This window comes from Colossoma macropomum, unplaced genomic scaffold, assembly GCF_904425465.1.
Source record: "Colossoma macropomum unplaced genomic scaffold, Colossoma_macropomum, whole genome shotgun sequence".
NCBI lineage: Eukaryota > Metazoa > Chordata > Actinopteri > Characiformes > Serrasalmidae > Colossoma > Colossoma macropomum.
The window spans coordinates 710,001-730,156 of NW_023494894.1; the positions used below are offsets into that span (position 1 = coordinate 710,001).

At 37.9% G+C, this 20,156-nt stretch overlaps 1 pseudogene; it reads left to right on the forward strand.

Moving 5' to 3' along the window:
• Positions 1-6,418: 6,418 nt before the first annotated feature.
• LOC118800415 lies at positions 6,419-13,544 on the forward strand (annotated as a pseudogene).
• Positions 13,545-20,156: the final 6,612 nt, after the last annotated feature.

The window sequence follows — 20,156 nt, forward strand, 5'->3', positions numbered from 1 at the left end:
AGACAAGGGTGAGTGTATTCACAAAAAAAAAAAAAGTATGGCCACTAGTGTTGTAGTCAAGACCGCTAGCTCTGAGTGCAAGTCAAGATCGAGACCTGGATACACTGAGTGTAAGTCAAGACCAAGGCCAGATTAAGAGTTATTTTCAGTACACACACATATATATATATATATATATATATATACACACACACACAAATCAGGCATAACATTATGACCACCTGCTTGTTCCTACGCTCATTGTCAATTTTATCTTTGTTATACTTTCATACTTTGTTAGCCCCCTTTTTCCCTATTCTTCAGTGGTCAGGACCCCCATGGTCCCTCTCAGAGCAGGTACAATGTGGGTGGTGGGTCATTCTCAGCACTGCAGTAACACTGATGTGGTGGTGGTGTATTAGTGTGTGTTGTGCTGGTACGAGTGGATCAGACAGAGCAGTGCTGCTGGAGTTTTAAATACTGTATCCACTCACTGTCCACTCTATTAGACACTCCTACCTTGTTGGTCCACCTTGTAGATGTAAAGTCAGAGACGATAGCTCATCTGCTGCTGCACAGTTTTTGTTGGTCATCCTCTAGTCCTTCATCAGTGGTCACAGGACGCTGCCCACAGGATGCTGATGGCTGGGTATTTTTGGTTGGTGGACTATTCCCAGTCCAGCAGTGACACTGAGGTGTTTAAAAACTCCAGCAGCGCTGCTGTGTCTGATCCACTCAGACCAGTGCAACACACACTAACACACCACCACCACATCAGTGTTACTACTGAGAATGATCCACCACCCAAATAGTACCTGCTCAATGAGGGTCCATGGGGGTCCTAACAACTGAAGAACAGGGTAAAAGTGGGCTAACAAAGTATGCAGAGAAACAGATGTACTACATGTACTGCAATTTTTTTTTTTTTTCTAATACAGCCCTAAAACATTTTAAATCATCAGCTTAAGTCAAATGAACATGAACTAAACTTTTTATTATTACAGGAAAACAGTGATAATAACATTCTGATCTGCTCCCAGGGGATGTTTGAATTGTAGAACCAGTGAACATCAACAAATAATTATCAAGAAAATTATCATGGACATAATCAATTAAATCCTCTACTAACAGAGATTTATAGAAACATACATAACAGTGGTTTTCACACTCTGGACTGCTGCCCCCCATGGGCCTTTGTGGTACTACAGGTTTTTTTAAATTCAAAACGTTGTTGTGGTACACATTTAACCCAATGTAATTTTAAATATAGATAAATATTGTTAATTATTTGCAAAAATAAAACTTTTATATCGAGCTCACTGATTGTTCTGGCTACATAATTATGTTTATATTTTTAGTGCAAGCATAGCCAAAACAAAGGAAATACAGCAATGAATAAGTAGTGCTAATTTATGGTTACGAGACCGGCCTCGAGACCGAGACCAGACTCGAGTCCTACAACTCTATTGGCCACACTATGAAAGAGTGGCCAGATACATTATCATATGCACATGTACTGAATATATTTCTCCATTCTTTGTTTTCCTCTTCTTTTCTTTAGATACGTACCTATATTCGTTAGTCCAGCATGATCCTGCAAGCATGTGCACTTGTAAGTTACTGTTGTGAAGATGAGTTTGTTATTTTTCAGGTTGAATCTGTAGCTGGAATTTCATAGCATAACAATAATAATAATAATAATAATAATAATAATAATAATAATAAATACTTTCAGCTTAATAGTTCATTGAAAAATTTAATTTACACAATATACTTGTTATTCCAAAGTCGGTCTGCTATGTCTGGTATCTGTAATTTGCATATTTAGTCTTTCACTGGAGCAACAAGAATAATATAGCTAACAAGTAATGGAAGTCTATGTTATTCAACATTCTTTTGAATGGCGTAGACGTCTCTATTATTAGCTTTGTAACTCCGGGACAAAACTAAAGAAGCAAATGTCAGACACAAACATGTTTTGGCTGATTGATGTTTAGGATATGGAGGAAATTGTAGAAATGTGATTTTCTTTTGGCAAATCATTCTATGACATGCACTTTAATATCATGTCAGTTCATTATCATGCATAATACATTGACGAATATATACTTATTAATGTATACATTTGGTATTAAACCCTCTTCATTTGACATGGAAATCAAGTGGAATTATGATTATATTATAGCAAATCAGTCCAACACAAATGAGCCTATGCAAGTTTATGGTCCATTGCTTTTTAAGCAAATAAAATCCTGTGCTGACCAAACAATTAAATTATGACTAATATTATTGTCACATCTATCTCCCAACAGTTAAGGACCAGTGAGAAAATCCCAGCCCACTTGCCTATGCCTGGCTGTCAGTGGCGTGTCGTTTCAGATTTGTGTTTTTGATGTGATTTTTATTTTCTTCTCACTTGCTTTCTTTGTATGTTTAGAGACATTTGTCCAAAGTTTATAAAATTCTCAGTACAATAATTTGAATACCTATATACTTGTATTGACTGAAAGTTCTATGATGTTGAATATGAATGTTCACTCAGTATGTCTTAAATAAATAAATAAATACTCTCTATTCTTTTTAAACAAAACACTTTTTCCAAAAGGGGAACATTTTCAAAAGCAGATTAACAAGATTTAACAAGAAATACACACCTAAAACAAGGCGATACAGTGCATGGTACTCTATAGAGCAACAGTACACCAGATAAACAGGTGGTTAATTGTAATAATACCAAATAGACATACACTGAAACTAAGATTAAAAGGTCTTTACTGGTAAAGAAAGTGGATAAGGCGCCTAAACATGAATCCAGAGTTAGAATGAAAGTGCAAAAATGTGACAAATGTGGGAGCAAATAGAATTTAAAGTTTAGAAGAGAACAGTTGTCACTGATCAAGTACGAAGTAAACATGCTGGTGTGTAAATAAGTATTTGGTGAGTCCAGTGAATGTGTTAGAGTAGAATTCTGTTGGTCCAGGGCTGGGAGATCCGGTGCCACTTTCCAGAAAGTAGAGGACCAAACAGGTTGTGTCTGTATGTCTGGTTTGTTTGGTGATGCAGTGCGCTTTCCTAAGACACCATTAATCATAATTAGAATTACATTTTTTTGGCCAGTTACAAAAGTCCAATATGCAAAGAAGCGGAGACCCAATGAAATGAGCCATGTGTCCAGCAGGGCCGGAGTGGGATTTGTTTTCATACCGAGAGTTTGTGTTGCAGATCAGCCCGCCCCTCTAAACTCTTAATTATATCCCCCTTTGCAGCATTGCCTTCATGCAAAATATCTGCACATTTTCATCAAAATTAATACTCTTATTATGTATGTGCTACACTGAGATAACCAAGGTGGCTAGCTGGTGATAAAATGAAAACTGCTGAAAGCTTTGTCTTAAATGTGACATAACCATGGCAGTCAATATGCTACAAATTTATGGTAGTTAAGTAAGTTAAAGTCAGCATGTCTCACTACCCACCTGCTCAGATTTGTACTTATCTTCTTAAGCAGCTTTTTTCATTTCTTGTCTTCTCTCATTCATGGTGCAAGACTGATACCCTCTATTAGAAATGTGCTAAAGGCAAAGGAAGTTGAAGGGCAGCAATACAGAAGCTCTCTAGATGTTTATTCTTTGCCAAAAACAAGAAAAGAAAAAGGAACCATGGGTTTTATAAGTACATTCTAAATTAAATATCATATTAATGGTAATAGGTTAATCATTTAAAATCAAAAATAAATAAAAACAATGTTCTGTTAATGTTTTAGGGCCCCTGTCAGTCACAGGCCCTACTAACTACTACATTATTTAAGGTGGAATGGGAAATGGGAATAAGAAGCTAACATCAACCTCAAGAAATTAGTGTATCAAATTCAGCACGATTGTTTGAATCTGGTACTGGCTGTCACAATAGGCAGTGCTCTACAGAGTTTACATTTTTACATTACTGTTTTACATTACCAGTGTTGTAATTTTCAATATGAATAAAAGTGAACATGTGAACTTCAGCTTCGTCTAAAATCAGCAAAAATCAGCAAACCTAAATGAGTACAGAAATACACTTGGATGGAGCATTTATAGTTTGTCAGAGCATTCTTATGCTTATATGCATGAATAACTGGCCCAAAACATTACTCAAGCACTGGGAATTCTCCCGACTGTCCCGATTACCCATTCCGGCATTGGTGTCCAGCAACAGTACAGTTGCCTAAATATACTGTCATGTTGTCTGTCAAAATGCTCTCTACTGTATATCCGTAGACCAGCTTAGCTGGTCATAGGCTGTGTTAGAGTTTGATAGATTAGCTGATCTACCAGCATGACCAGAATGACTAAGGTGGCCAACCAGCTACTAACAAAAAAGTAAAAAAATTTTGTTGTAAAGCTGCTTTGTGACAATGCCCCTTATAAAAACACTATGCAAATAAATCTTGACTTGATATAGTGTCTAGATCAGGGATATTATTAAACAACAGCCTTCCAAAGATTGTTTTCCTTTTTCTTGCATGCCAAATTCAACTTCCAAAGGCCTTTGTAATTAGCTTATAAGCTGAATCAGGTGTGCTGAAAGAGGTAGGCTGTTAAACTTTAAAGTGCTGTGTCCCTCCAAGGCTCATATTGCTGGTCTAGATAATTATTGACAGAGATGAGGAAATTGAATGTTTGTTGTTTAGAACAATCAGTATGTAGGAAGTCTTTGTACTTTGAAGTCCCTGGTGACAAAGTCTTGACGAAACAAGATCAGTCTTTTTTCTTGGTAATTCCATTCATTTCTTTATTATAAAACAATGTATCTACCACTATGTCATGAATTAATCCACAAAGGCAGATTTAACTCACCAGCAGTCTAAATGAAAATAATCATAATTTAGTTATAGCAAAAATACAGCCATGCCCACTGAAGGTGCAGCATTTGTACTGCATTAGGTTTAAGATTGATTCGACCCACTGTTCCACTACAGGGCTGAACACATGGAGGGTAACCATTTCAGTGGTGTTTCCACATGGACACAGTTCGATATAATGCTTAAAACTGGACTCGGCAAATTTAGCTAACCATACTCAATCAGACCTTCAATAAACAATGCTGATAACCAGGAGAGAGTAACTGGTAAATGTTAGCTTAGCTTTACTGACACAAATTTAGATGATAATGACTCAAATCTGAGGAAGCGATGTAGAGCGGCTAATGTTAGAGGGACAGAAAGTCAAAATTAAACCTGTTCTCTATTGTCTGGTGCTGGAGCCTCCTAGCTAACCTAATGCTAGCCAGCTCCTCTCTCCCAGTGCACGTTTGATTCAACTAACTGGTCCTCTGTAATCACAATTATAGATGACAAAAATTTACATCAGCGAGAGCAAAGTTGACTGATTGATGGTGAAGTGACAGAAAGACAAAATCGAAGCTGTTCTGCAGTGCTTTAAGCTGTAGAACAGCTAGGCGAGGCTAATGTGGGTGCATTGTGCCTCCCACTGCGGTACAGGCTTAGTTCTAGCGAACTGATGATTAAGAACACCCATTTAGAGGATAAAGACTCATATCTCAGAATACAAATTCGAAGGACTGGTGTTGAAGTGACAGAAAGATACAAAATAGAATTGTTCTGTGGTGCTTTGTGCTGTACTCTGCAGGGCGACGCTAATGCTTATGTAGCTGCTTATCCGGCTACAGGTGAAACCCACCGCAGTACCTGCTATTTCAGCAACAGATCCTCAAATAATGATTTAGCAACAGATGGAAAAACAAACCTTAACCAGTCTCACAAGTCCGAACCAGCGCGGAAAGGCCCAGTGCGGCCCTGTGAACCATTTGGCTCGATAGTGGAAAAGCAGCCTATTTTTGCTGTTAGCCTAAGCTGATTTTAAATTCTAGGTATCCAGGCACAGTGCCTAATGGGTAAAGAAAATCTACCTCTAAAGTAAATCTAAAGTAAATATTTAGGGGACATTTCAGGCTGGATTGAAGGATAAATTGTAAATACGTGAAGGGCCATATGAAGCTGTATTTGAGAATCCTGTTTTAGATATATGGTTCATTCTACCAAATTAGTTCAAAATAAGAGCCTTCATTTTAAATAGATCATAACATAATCCTTGTAAATATCTGAGGTCTGAATTTTGTAGATGGTCCATATGGGTTATGTGAGCAAATTTTTAAATTTGCAGGGATCACAATTTTATGATCAAATTATATTCTACGAGTTATAAGAGTTAAAATTAAGAGTAAGGAAATTTCACTAGCAGTTACTCCCTGTTCTCACCATGCACTGACAATGACTCACATTCTAATCTGTTTTACTGAATTAGCCCCCTTTATTACTCACTCAGCATCCTGAACTTCGTTCCCTAGATAGTAATTAATTTTATCTATTTGACAACAGAATGTGCCTTTATGTGCACCTTGAACTGGGCATGCCCATTTTTACTAAACAGTTGTAGTTTTATTGCCCTGCCACCAGTGCCGGCTGGAACCACCAGGTTATTTTAAACAGCTATGGTGTATTCATTTACTCTACATTTACAATTAATTAGGATAATTTGACTTTGAGATCTGAAAGAGAGAGAGACTGAGGGTGAGAGACAGGAGAAAGTATTGGAGTTGTTATTAGGTCTGTGAAAAATATCTACTGCACTGCACACTCCACCTACTTCAGTTACAGGTACAAGCAGATTGAGGAAAGAATGCAGGCAGAATTTGACAGACTGGAGAAGATGGATGTTTCTGAAGTTGCTGTGGACAGTAACAAGGAAATAGACCATACACCACAGTGGGTCCCCTGTGGCCGCAGGCTCATCTCTGGGCTGATGGGACTGAATGTAGTGCTGCTTGGTGCCGCATTCGTGGTTGGAGATGCATTTAACCATATAGGGCTCCAGCACCAGGAGTCTGAACTGTTTCTGCTGGTTTTGATGGGGATCATTTTGCTGTGGATGCTGTGGTACCTGCTGTCGGGTCGCAGGCTGACTGGCTCTCCACCCCACACTGACCACCACACAGGAAGTGCCACTGTCATGGGTAAATTTCAGTGCCTTTCAACAATAGTTTCTGTTTTTGTGTCTGTGTAGGATTCTGTTAATCACTTAAAGATTTTAGCCTTCAGATACTTTGTGAAGTAAGTACAAGTTTAATGTGACTTAATCTCCATTACAATTTTCAGTAGTTGTAGTAGGGGCGCCGCCTGGCATGGGCTTCTGGGTTATAGCCCTGATTATTTTTTAATTTCTTACAACATTAACATGTCACACATTTCAACCCAGCTCACTTGCACATCCCTTTCATCATTCATGGTTTCATTAAGGGGCACATTCACCCACTCCTCCACAGTTATAGACTATTACTATTACTAGTAACATTACGAGAGAGCGAGCAAGAGAGTGCACACAAGAGAAAGCAAGATGGAGAATGCAAGGGAGAAGCTGCATGAATCCATTAAATTTCAATGTTGTACGTGAAAAATCAGCCTCAAACCCAATTTTTTGTCAGGCCACATTCTGCTCAGGTTGGGTAAACCTCTAAATTTTTGAGCAAGAAACTGACAAAATTACCCAGATGGAATGTTTGTTTCTTTTTTTACATGGTATTTTATACTTCTTTAAAATATAACACTATACTATACTTTTATAAAATACTATACTGTAATTCTATAAAATAGTGTCTCTAGTTTGTTTTTACAAAGAGCTTTACTGAATTACTAGCATTTTAAAGTGTCAAGGACTTTAAGATTGACATTATTGGAAAAACACTTGTTTTTGACACATTTTTATTTTCTTTTACAAGCAGTGTTTTCACTTCTTTTCTTATGTTTTTTTTTATTATTTTGTTTGCAAGACACTCCGTTGATCAATGCTTAATTCCTGAATGTTTCGTTGATATGTAGATCCTCACATTAAACTGAAAAAGTAAAAAATGCACATTTTACAGGTTAAATGGGGAAAAAAAACAAAAAAAAACAGTGAGCATTACCAAAACAAACTTGCAATGATCTGAGCTGAGATGTGGATGTAATAGGATGTAATAGGAGTTTGTTGTTGCTCTGCTCTGATTTCTGTCTTTCTGTATGTGACTCCCTTTCACTGTGTTTATGTGTGTTTCCCTGTGCCAGTGGCGCTGATGTTATTTTCAGGATCCACTCTGCTGCTGTGCTTGTTCCGCATGGGCTACTATCTGCTGATGAGAGAGTGCAAGCCACTTGTAAAAATCCTCTCACCCTTCTTTCAGGCTCCCTTCTTCACACTGCAGGTAATCATAACTTCGTCACATTCTAGTCACAACCTGATCAGAACGTAATGGTAACATGATAACAAATAGCAATTGCAGCAAAATTTAATCACAACAAGACCATACTGAATTCGTAAGCTCATCACAACCTAATCCTAACATAACCATAATGTAATAATAATAAAATCATAATGTCATCAATATGTTATCATGTAGCAGCCTAATCATCTAAATCCTAACCGACCTGCAACTTAACCAAAGCCTAAATGTAGCCTAATCATCTCTATTGGGATCAGGCCACTCTAAAACATTAATTTTACTTTTACTTGAAATGTGGATTTGCTTTTCTGTTTTAGACAGTTGTCCATCCTACTACCACCACCATGTTTGAATGTTGGTATGATGTTCATATTATGAAATGCAGAATTTACTTTATATAGATATAAAGAAATATGTGTTGTGTAATGGTCTTTGTTTATAAGACATTATCCCAAAAGGCTTAGGGATTGTCCAGGTGCTTTTTTTTGCAAATTGAAGATGAGCATTAATGTTTCTTTTGTTTAGGATTATTTAGTGCCTTGTTGCTGTGCCATGAATTCCAATCCCTTGCTTACTGTGGAAACAAATTTGGTTAATACATTAGATGAAATAATCATTTTAAAAATGTGTTTTGTGTTTGATAAGGTCTTCGTCTAATATTGCATTTTGTTTAAAGATATAAAAACATTTATTGTGACAAATATGTAATAGTAGAGAAAATTTGTTCCAGACATGGATTAAGCATACTCTTGGACTAAATTGCAGTGCCAGTGGTGCATCACAGTATTTTTATATATTTTTATAAATTAGATACATTTTGGTGAAAGTGGATAAAAATTTCTTTGCACACTGGACCCACTATGTGGAGAGTTGAATATCAATTATTTTAGCTTAAACCTAATAATAGATATTGCAGATCTATTTTAGAGCCACACTTTAGAGCTGAACTGTTGCCTTTGTCCATAAAAAATATGGGTAAATATGATGTAACAGGGTATTGACAGTGTGCAAAGAGGTTTGACAACTAGTGTAATATGTAAAGTATTGCAAAAGCATTTTTAGTCTCAGTGTGTTAAAGGAAATTCAATCTCAGAGCTACCAGGTTGTTTCAACAAAACTGCTACAGAAAAATCTGTGGTTTCAAAGTAGTAAAAGACTTTTGCAGTTGGCTAGAATGAAGCATAGATGAGGCACTTTGCTACTGCCAAATGTAATGCCTCATACTGGGGTTTCTTTCATTGTTCCCAGAGAGGCCTTAACTTTCATATGAAACCACACTTACTTCCTACTCTGATGAAAAGAAGAGGATCTGTTTAGTGTGATTACTGTTATTCCCTCCCTCTGTCTGTCCCTCTCTCCTCAGACCTATTTGTTGTGTGCTCACTCCAAAGACTGTGTTCACAAACACAAAGTCCTCACCAGGTACCTTTTTCCATGGGTGAAATAATTAATTGTAACTTATTCTAAGATTTTAAAGAGTGTGTGTGTGTGTGTGTGTGTGTGTGTGTGTGTGTGTGTGTGTGTGTGTGTGCGTGCGTGTGTGTGTGTGTGTGTGTGTTTCTGTAATCAGGTTTGGCTTGATGGTCACTTTGTGTGCAGATGTACTGCTGTGGTTCTGCGCAGTGACAGATGATTCTGTCCTCACAGAGATCAAACTAGAACAACAGGACAAAGAAGTCTTTAACAACACTTTCTCCTTGTTGGCACCACAAAAGGCCAAAACTGGTAAAGATAATCTGTGCAGTTTGTTTGAGATTGATGTTGATTTTAGATGGGTTGCTTTTGGCTGTTTTGAAATGAATCTGTTATTATTTTTTGACTGGTCTGAAAAGAGGCTTGCTATTTCATTGGCATAAGGGCACCACTCCTACAGCAGTAAAATGGCTTCTGCTAGTTAGCCTTTTTTCTGTACGAATATTGTAAAACATATAATTTTATATTCTTCTGAGACACATTTAGATGCCTTCTACCTGGAGTGTTTCATCACAGCCAAACTTGATTGAGCTGTGAACGTTTCTGCATATTTGGCCTAAGCAGGCCTGGTGCCAGAACTCAATCATGAGCAGGGCATCAAAAAAAAAAACACAAAGGAGCCACATATAATTCAGGAGAGAATCAATAGAAGAGCCACATTTACAGGAAATCACCAAATGTCTACCCATTTAGTAAATATGCTATCTATCCACAACATACGTCACATCCCCATAATGTGGCCAATACAGATTAGTGCATGCAAACTCTTGTTAACTGTGTTAATCAGTGCAGGCTTTTATATCAGGTGCATGCAGCAAGTTTAGTTTCAATTTGATTGCCATTTGCCATCTGCCACTATAGAAGCATGTACATGTACAATAAGTAGGCATAATGATTGGCAAGTGGGGCACTGCCTCATTACATAATCCCTTGACACCGGGCCTGGGCCTAAGCTGTTCCCAGTACACCCAGAACAAGCAGATATTTATTGCTCAGCAACCATGCAAAGGTGAAAAGCATGAAATGCATTCAAAGCAAATGCTGTTATAATGTACTTAACTTTATAATGTAATTAATTTTAGGTCAGGAGAATGGCACTCTTTGCCAGTGCAGTGCCAATGCAGTGTGTGTGACCTTGCGGAAGGGCTATGAGATCCTGTACCCCTTCAACATGGAGTATAATTTGCTGGCCAGCTGCATGCTCTATGTCATGTGGGAGAATGTGGGACGGCACGTGAGCAGCATCCACACTGAGGCTGCCCAGAAGAGGTCACTCTTTTCAGTATTGCGTGGACAGGTTCTGCTTGGGCCCCTGATGGGTTTACTGGTACTGTTGACTGGGGTGGCTGTGTTTGTGCTTTATCACATGTGGGTGGAGCAGAATGCAAAATGCCTCACAGCCTTCATGGTGTTCTACTGCTTCCACCTGGGCCTGATGCCCATCATGGCTCTGTGCTCACTGGCAGGCACAATGGTGCAGAAGACAAAAGTGAGGGAACAGGGTGGACACCAGAGGAAGCAGAACCCAGGACGGAGGGTAGAATTGCAGGGAAGTAAAAACCCAACACAGAGCTTGGACGTGGCACTGTTGTTGGGAACTGCAGTAGGACAGCTTTCCCTCTCTTACCTCTCCCTTATGGCTGCCCTGGCCTTGGGGTCCAGCGATATTGTGAGTAACATGGACCTGTCCTATTCACTGCTCAGCGTGGTGGAACTGGTGCTACAGAATGTCTTCACCATCAGAGGACTGCACCTTCACAATCATGCTATCCCTCACAAATATGCACACTCACACACACATTTACATACACACTCCAGCCTAAAAACAAATGAAAAGGACAAGAGTGCCTTTTCAAAGGTCAGTTTCACTACATCAAAAGATACATTTGGTTTCACTCACCCACTTCATTCCTTTTATGATGCAGCGTTGCTTATGTCACTAACAGAAATGAAACATATTCTTTTGTGAACCAGACAGGGAAAGAGATGGATGCAGCAAATGGTGATGATTTACCAGAAAAGAAGAATACATCAGTCACCCCTGCAGGCAATGGAGGATGTGATACTGATCACTGGAACAGAAGAGCGATTCAGGAGATCTGTGCTTTCCTAGTACTGTCCAACATCACAGTGAATGTCTATGTTACACAGTTATGCAGTTTGCTGTGCCAGTCAAATCACTTCCTCTTTGTTTTGTGGTCTTCAAATCCACTCCTGTTGTTCTATATCCATGAAGAGTTTAGTTCCAACACATTTAATCCATTTGATCCAGAATATTAGAGTCAGGTATGTCAGTTTAGAACTAGCACTAAACTCAGGAGCTCATTTGTGGCTACCAGTGGCATAACTAGAATTTCATAAAAATGACAAAAATCAATGTCAGTGAAGCAAAAAAGACATATCATATGAAATATTAATGCCAGATAGACAAAATAAGGGTGCCAAAAAGGAATGCCTTGCCATAGAGCCACTTTTGGAGAATATCCACTTTTGGATCCACTTTTCAGTGGCTAACTCTTGAAAAAATCATTCTTGTTAACAAGATGTACGAGTGTGAAGAGTCTTTTTAATGTTTAAAAAACACAATTTATTAAGGTTATATGGATTATTCTACCGAATTGGTTCAATGTCAGAGCTCAAAAAACAATTTGGACTTTTAAGTGACTTGGACTTTAGACTAAAATCCTTTTGCTTTGAATGGCCCTATACTTTAACCATGTTTATTTTATTAAAACTTTCAGTAGTGAAAATTTGGGTAATTTTAAGGATAACTCAAAAATGCTAGCCAATGCTAGCTATCAAACATATCTTTGAAGAGTTGTACACACATGAAATAATAACATATGTCAAACACACACACACTATCTAAGCCGTTTATCCTCATGGGTTGCGGGGGGTGCTGGAGCCTATCCCACTGCTCATTGGGCAGAAGGCAGGAAACACCCTCGCCAGTCCATCAGGGAGCAGACACACAGACAAATTCATTCACACACATATTCACACCTTTGGGCAATTTAGTATCTACAATTCACCTGACTGCCTGTCTTTGGACTGTGGGAGAAAACTCATGCAGACATGGAGAAACAGAAAGGACCCTGGCCGCCCACACAGAAAGGAATTGAACCCAGGCCATTCTGAGACAACAGCGCTACCACTGTGCCACCCGTAACATTTTTCATTAAACACAAAAAAGTTCACTTAATTGCAGAAAATAGGTGTCTCAGTAGTGACAATTCTTAAAGTTATACTTTGATTTTCAGACTTTGAGACACATGTACTTCAAAACAATGGGATCAAACGCTCACCATGTGGCCTTGAGGGATAGAGATGCAGTCTTACTTTCTGGTCCAAAATGCAGGGGTGTGGCCAAAATAAATTTTGACCACACCCCTGTTTAACTAAAGTATTAACTAAAACTCTTTGTGTTTTGGCAGTGACATTTCTCAATTAGCTTATTTTTGCAATGGTACTGCAGCTTAAACTAATTCAGTAGAATGGTCCATATACCAATTCAAGATTTTTACCTAGAACCATGTTCAAGCTGGGAATCATACAGGAACCTTTAGTTCTAAGAGCGCGTATGAGATTAGAACTGGCACTAAGCTCTGCATGAAAAGGAATTGACAGAGACCACTGCTCTAAGAGGTGTTTGTCTTCACAGGTGCCATGTATTTACAGTATTGTGTTTGTTTCTTGTTGAGCAGCTGTGGGTGATCCCAGCGTTCAGTGCCCATGCACAGCTCGAGAGTGCACTGGGCAAATAGTTCTTCGGATTCTCTGTGTGGTTTGTGCTGGTCAACCTTAGCCAGCCGCTAACTGTTTTCTACAGGATGCTGTAGGAGCTCTAATAGAGCTGCTGGTATCTGCATAAGCACATACACCAGCTATGCACAGCTATGTTCACATTCTCACTAAACACTTGATGCTCAATTCAAACACAATCACTTACACACTCAAACAGATATTGTATTTATTTTACATTAGGTTTGGTTGTAAATTTATGAACTTGCTTTAACTGTACTTTTCACATTTGTAACATCTGAGAAAGTAAAATATTTGCTTCAAAGGGTGCAAATAAAATAGAAATCTCAGCACAGATTACAATTCTGCAAGCCAAGCTGTCTGCAAAATCAACAAACGCCAATGATAAAACAAAAATGTAGACATTTAAAAAGGTAAATTATTTTTATGGTGATGTTTCAAGCTTTCCCTTCTTTCCAGGTGTATTACAGAGTTCTAATGCAACCCCAAAAGGTTAAGCTAAATTATGAATTCTAGGTGTCAGTGTAAAGTGTTCACATTAAAAGTAACAGTTTAACTCATGAACTCTGTATCACCTTAGATAATATGAACATAGTTTATATATAAGCCTAGTTCCAGTCTGACCATTCTGTATTACTGGGTTCTGTCCAGATGTTTCCTTAAATTTGTAAAAATGAAACTGAAATTTAACACTATGAATGGAACATAGTGCCATTGTCTCTGATCATATAATAAAAATTTCAAATGATATCACTTATTTTGTATGTGCTTTTGATGTTCTGTACAGTAAAGGGAACACTTATTGAATTTAGTTAGTTATTTACACCTTTATTTGACAGTGAAATTTGTAGGGCTGGACCTGAATATTCAACTCAAATATTCGTTTACTAGTATTCGGTTTTTAGTTATGGGATTTGGATATTGGGTGTTTTTTGTTTTTTTGTGACTTTGCTACAATACATTTTGTCAGCACATCCTTGTACTACATTTATACTTTCAAACTGCACTGTTAAAATGTGGAAATATATACCCCCTCAGTGCAGGCACCTGACATCCCACTCTCTCACAGCGGTGAGCATCACACCAAGAGCATGAATAACCAAGGGTGGCTGCAAAAGGAGGAGGTGTGGCTCTATGTAATAGATATATTACATAGACTCTATAGACTCTATACCTTATTCCCCTTGAAACTCACCTCATTGCAATCTGCTGACAGATCATCTTCAAAATTCAATTGTTCACATCCATGTTAAGTATTCTGATATACACCCACCGGACATTTTATTAAATACACCTCCTCATATCCACATTTTGTCCATTTTATCAGCTCTACTTACCATATAGATGCACTTTGTAGTTATACATTTACAAACTGTAGTCTAGCAAGTTCTACAAACATTCTTTTACCACATGGATAAATAGTCCAATCAGTCAATTTGCTCAATAAAAATGTAATTTGTAGAAGAGCACTATACATTTGTTTACCTAGTTTTAACTAATGCCACTTCTGTTCTGTCTCTTGGACACTCTGCCATGCTCACACAGCCTGTGTGAACGCTACGGCCTGTTAGTATGAGCAGTCTAGCTCGCCTCTTCATTTTTGACATATGTTTTTTGTTAACCAGTTTTGCCAGTGATCATGGTTTTCCCTTAACTTAAAAGTACTGGGACTCACCAAACAGCACAATCTTTGGAATGATGGAATGAACAGTTAAATGATATATCAGCAAGTGCCAGTAGGGAGCCTTCTTATGCGCAACAAGCAGCCACACTGGCCCTTTATGGATATGATTTGGCGCCCCTGACCGAGACAGACCTTTTCTGGATGTCCAAACACATCTAAAACAGATCATGATCAGACGTTCAGATGTGGAGCCGATTCTGCACATCCACAGACATCCAACATCTGACAAACATACAGAATAGAGTCTGAACAAATTTGTAGGTCTCGGTGTAACTAGCTACTTACTATACTCAGAAGTTATTTGCTTCTACAGAGTGAAAACTTGAGCAGAAGCAATAAGAATTTGTGAGCATTTTGATTCAGTTGGGAGGTCATTTCGAAGGGAGATGTAAAAATGTGTGAGAAATGGTGTAATTTAACCCTTGTGTGGTGTTCTGGTCTGTGGAACCTGTTTTTAGTATTTACCAAAAGAAGAAATGATGCGATTTTTTAGTATTTCAACCTCAGATTCCTTGGCCTTTGCTCATTTTCTGTGAAGGAAATATAAAATAACACATTTTCAATGACTTCACACTGTATACCACCCACACATTTATATTACACATGTGGTCTTGGGGTGAACCTGTAGGGAATAAAAGTGTGGAGGTGCTGTGTCCTTTCGCTCTGTTCTCCTCCTACATGGCCTGCTGTTAGTGTATATGTGTCTGTGTGTATGTATGTATTTGTATATGTGACAATATGGACAGGCTGCTGACTGGCTATAGCTGCTAAAGGAGAACCCTGGCCACTTGTGATATATAACATCTGGTATTGTTACATAAATTGTTATGGCTGTATTGTAAAAAAAACAATAATGCAGTGGGTCCACCAGACCCACTGAGTAACAAAAACATGAACACCACACAAGGGTTAAAAATCTTTCCTCTCACAGCCACTTTTTTTTTAACTTGTAATGGCGATGTCATTGGCGTGGGAAACAAGCACCTTGTGAGCCTCCAAACCAGTGTTGTGTGATTTGTGACAGTGCAGATGCAGGAAGTGAACAGTAAGTACTCAAATAGAAAACTAGAGCTAAGGATGTGAAAGTAGCATCAGTTATGGGGAGAAAAGAGTACAGAGAAGAGTGTCTACACAGCAGAGTCTGAATAATGGCCCAGTGTCTGTCTTCACACTTCTTAATTGCTCTGCTCCTGTTATTAGTCACAATAGAATGCACAGGTGAGTCTGACATTTGTAATGTGTTCTGTTGTTCCAGTGGAAGTCACAATGGCAATTTTTTACATTTTCCCCTTCCTTCATGTCAATTTAAACCATACAATGGTGCTTGAAAGTCTGTGAACCCTTTAGAATTTTCTGTATTTCTGCATGTATTTGACCTAGAACTTCATCAGGTTTTCACACAAGTCCTAATAGTAGATAAAGAGAACCAAATTAAATAAATGAGACAAAAATATTAGACTTGGTCAATGATGATGCATTAGTTAAATGATGAATGGCAATGACTTGCAAAAGTATGCGAACCTTTGCTTTATGTATCTGGTGTGACCCCCTTGTGCAGCAATAACTGCAACTGAGCATTTCCGGTAACTGTTGATTAATCCTGCACATTGGCTTGGTGGAATTTTAGTTCTCCATACAAAACAGCTTCAACTCTGTTATGTTGCTGGGTTTACTCCCATGAACTGCTTGCTTCAGGTCCTTCCACAGCATTTTTATAGGATTAAGATCAGGACTTTGACTTGACCATTCCAAAACTTTATTCTTTTTTAACCATTCTTTGGTAAAACGACTTGTGTGCTTAGGGTTGTTGTCTTGCTGCATGACCCATATTCTCTTGAGTATCAGCTCACAGACAGATGTCCTGACATTTTCCTTTAGAATTTGCTGGTATAATTCAGAGTTCATTGTTCCATCAATGATGGCAAACCGTCCTGGCCCAGATGCAGCAAAACAGGCCTGAACCATGATACTATCACCACCATGTTTCACAGATGGGATAAGGTTTTTGTGCTGGAATGCAGTGTTTTCCTTTCTCCAAACATAACACTCATTTAAAACAAAAAGATCGATTTTGGTCTCATTTGTCCACAAAACATTGTTTCAATAGCCTTTTGGCTTGTCCATGTGATCTTTAGCAAACTGCAGACAATGTTCTTTTTGGAGAGCTGCAGCTTTCTCCTTGCAACCTTGCCATGCACACCATTGTTGTGTTCAGTGTTCTCCTGATGGTGGACTCGTGAACATCAATATTAGCCACTGTGAGACAAGCTTTTGGTTGCTTCGAAGTTACTTTGGGCTCCTTTGTGACCTCGCAGACTCCTTGCTCTTAGTGTGTTTTTTTGTTGGTTGACCACTCCTTCATTTGTACACAATCTGTCTGACTGTGGATTGGTGGAGTCCAAACTCTTTAGAGATAGTTTTGCAACCTTTTCCAGCCTGATGAGCATCAACACCTCTTCTTCTGAGGTCTTCAGAAATCTCCTTTGTTCGTGCCTCCACAAACATGTGTTCTGAGGATCAGACTGTGATAGATCCCTGTTCTTTAAATAAAACAGGGTGGTCACTCACACCTGATTGCCACCCATTGATTGAAATCACCTGACTCTAATTTCACCTTCAAATGATCTGCAGAAACAGAAAATCATTATTCAAAATGGTCACAAACATATTGCCATTTGCCCGAGGCGTTGATTTCTTCTCAACTCTGTTTCTACTGAACATCTTTAAAGCTCAAATTTACCCAACACTTAAGCTCATGCACCTGTAAGCATTAGCTTACATGGCAGTCATCCTAAGTAATCATCTACAAGATGGCGTTTTAACTCTTCTTATTCAAATTCAAATTTCAGATTCAAATTTCAATCACCTTTTCAGGCAAGAGTGTGAATCCTTTTTTAAACTAAATAGTGGAAAACAGCCAAAAAAGTATTGAAAGGTCAAATTATCTCATGTCCATCATATGTTTAAAAAGAACGGTTAGGAAATTTGAAAAATTGCTTAAATAAAAAAATAAAACAAATGAGGTTTTTATTGACACCTCCAAGGAACAAATACAAAACAAAATGAGAAAAGTGAGATTTAAGCCAAACAACATTAGCAGTGCAAAAAAACAATTATATATCTGTAAATTTGGACAGTTCATCACTGCATCCACAAATACAAGTTAAGTCTATTCTATGCAAAGTGGAAGCCACACATCGACAGTGTCCAGAAACATTATTAATAATTAATAATTAATCAGAAAGTAATGAGTCATTAATCATAACAAATGGTTTCATTCTGTTCCTGCAAATTGTACCATCACCTATGTCATACTGCAATGTCATTAGGTTACAACATAAATATAACTGTTGAGTTTCTTTAGTTTATTTACTGAAAACAGGTATTTTATTTAATTAACTACGAATTATCTTAATAAATACCACTGTCATTATGCCCTGCGATGGACTGGCGACCTGTCCAGGGTGTATCCTGCCTTCCGCCCGATGACAGCTGGGATAGGCTCCAGCACCTCACCGCGACCCAGAAGGATAAGCGGTTTAGATGATGGATGGATGGATGAATACCACTGTCATTATGTACAATATATAACACATTTAGAAAAATAAAAATGTTTCTCCCATTGTACATCGTGATTCTTTTAAAAATGTTATATAGCATAGCATAAAGTCTTGAGTGAAAATCTCTATGAAACCATTTGACACAGATGAATGAAATTTTCAGTGTGCTACTCTTACATATTGTACCCCCGTTCTATATATTGTGTAAATGTCACAAGATAACAAAATATTTTTACGTAATTAAGCGATTTGTTTTAGGGGGCACAAACATTATAAATTTATCATGAATAATCAGTAATCAATGCTTTCTTTGTAATGAACTGAGACGTGCTCTGCACAGTGTTGTATTTTCTTCACTTTGACACAACTCAGCGTTATAAATTATACTGCTTATAAATTATCAGGTGTTCTAAATGAGGGAAAGCACAAAAATGTGCATAGTGTGGGGTCCCCAGGACTGGGATTGTGAACCTCTGAATTAAGGATTCTTATGGAATAAAGAAGTAATAAAGGCACTGCAACTAACTAATTTCTGAATTTAGTGGTAAATGTAGGATACACCATTTCCTTTATGAGGCACTGTGTATTAACATAGCAGTTCAAATGTGTTATATTTTTAACAAGAAGGATTAATTAAAATTATGGCGACTGTCACAAATGAGGACTAGTGATAAAAAGATGTCAGTGTAAGTTTTTGATTTTTATTTAAATAAACTGATACTAGATAAAACAAGGTAACAAAACCAATAAACTTGAAACCTGACAGATAACGACTACTTACACAACTAGATGAAGCAGACACAGAAGGACAAGATGATGAGAGATTGGAGCTACAGCACAGTTGACTTGGATAAATGCAACACTCCAGAACACTGTGCCCCAGGGGGGTCTTGTGACGACAGAATGAATTCAGATGCTGAAGAAAATCTTTATTACCATCATCTTCGTTCATTAGGACATGCATTAGTTAATGATGAGTAATTTAATCTAGTAGTTGTTCATTTATGACTTATTCATTTGTTCCTGATTAATGACTTATTACTTTCTGATTAATTATTCATTAGTAAATATCTTAGTTACTGGCAGATCATGTACCCTTTATATAGTGTTACCAATTTCACTTTTAAAACTGGATCAGTCACTGTCTTCAGTTCCCAAATGTTTATTAAGTGCTGGAAAAAAGGAAAGGTTATGCAACACAGTGGTAAATGTGCTTCTGTCCCAACTTTTTGGGAATTTGGAATAAGCAGTTCATAAGGTAAAACATCAAATATTGTTTCCAATTTAATACAGGCCAAAAAGAATTCACTAATCACTGCTTTCTGTATTTATCTCCTCTGAAGTTCCTACGGACATTCTACCACCGTGTTAGATCTTTCTTACCCACTGCTATTAGGCTCTACAATGAGTCTCCTTACTGCAGAGATGGTGCTGATCTCCTGCTG